Raw genomic sequence first — 628 nt, 5'->3', positions numbered from 1 at the left:
TAAAGTACCAAATCCAAACAAATTTTCTTCCATGATTTATAAACTGTCCAGTTGCTACAGATGTGAGGTTTTGCTTTGATGAAATTACAGAATGGCAAAAATATAATGAGATATGTTTATTTTAACCAGTTATTACCATGATGTAATTATGTAAGATTTAAAGCTGTTTGTCCAGAATAGCATCAATTTTAACGTTACGTTACTATGTTACAGTACCAAACCTAGGTTACTGTCTCTTCCTATATTATCTAATCATGATGTCTCCTTAACAACCCTAACCAAAGACTGATATATTATCCTAAATGAAGCAATGAGGCAGCTACTATGAGATCAATTAAACTGCTAGAAACAAAAGCCAAATCTCTCAAATCACATCCTACCATCTCAGAAAAAGAAATGTCAGATTTTGTAGTCTGACATATATATATATATATATATACTTTCAGAGTGGTCATGACTGGAACATCTTAGATTATGTCAGTGGAAACAAAACTGAGCTGCATACAGAGGGACATACAGCTTGTGTAGGATATAAACAAACATCACCGCTGTCCAAGAAGTGTCAATGCTAAGACATGCTTAGAGACAATTACAACACATAACACACATTATATATATATATATATAT

This window comes from Octopus bimaculoides, chromosome 17 (genome assembly GCF_001194135.2).
Source record: "Octopus bimaculoides isolate UCB-OBI-ISO-001 chromosome 17, ASM119413v2, whole genome shotgun sequence".
NCBI lineage: Eukaryota > Metazoa > Mollusca > Cephalopoda > Octopoda > Octopodidae > Octopus > Octopus bimaculoides.
This window is presented reverse-complemented; position numbering follows the sequence as displayed.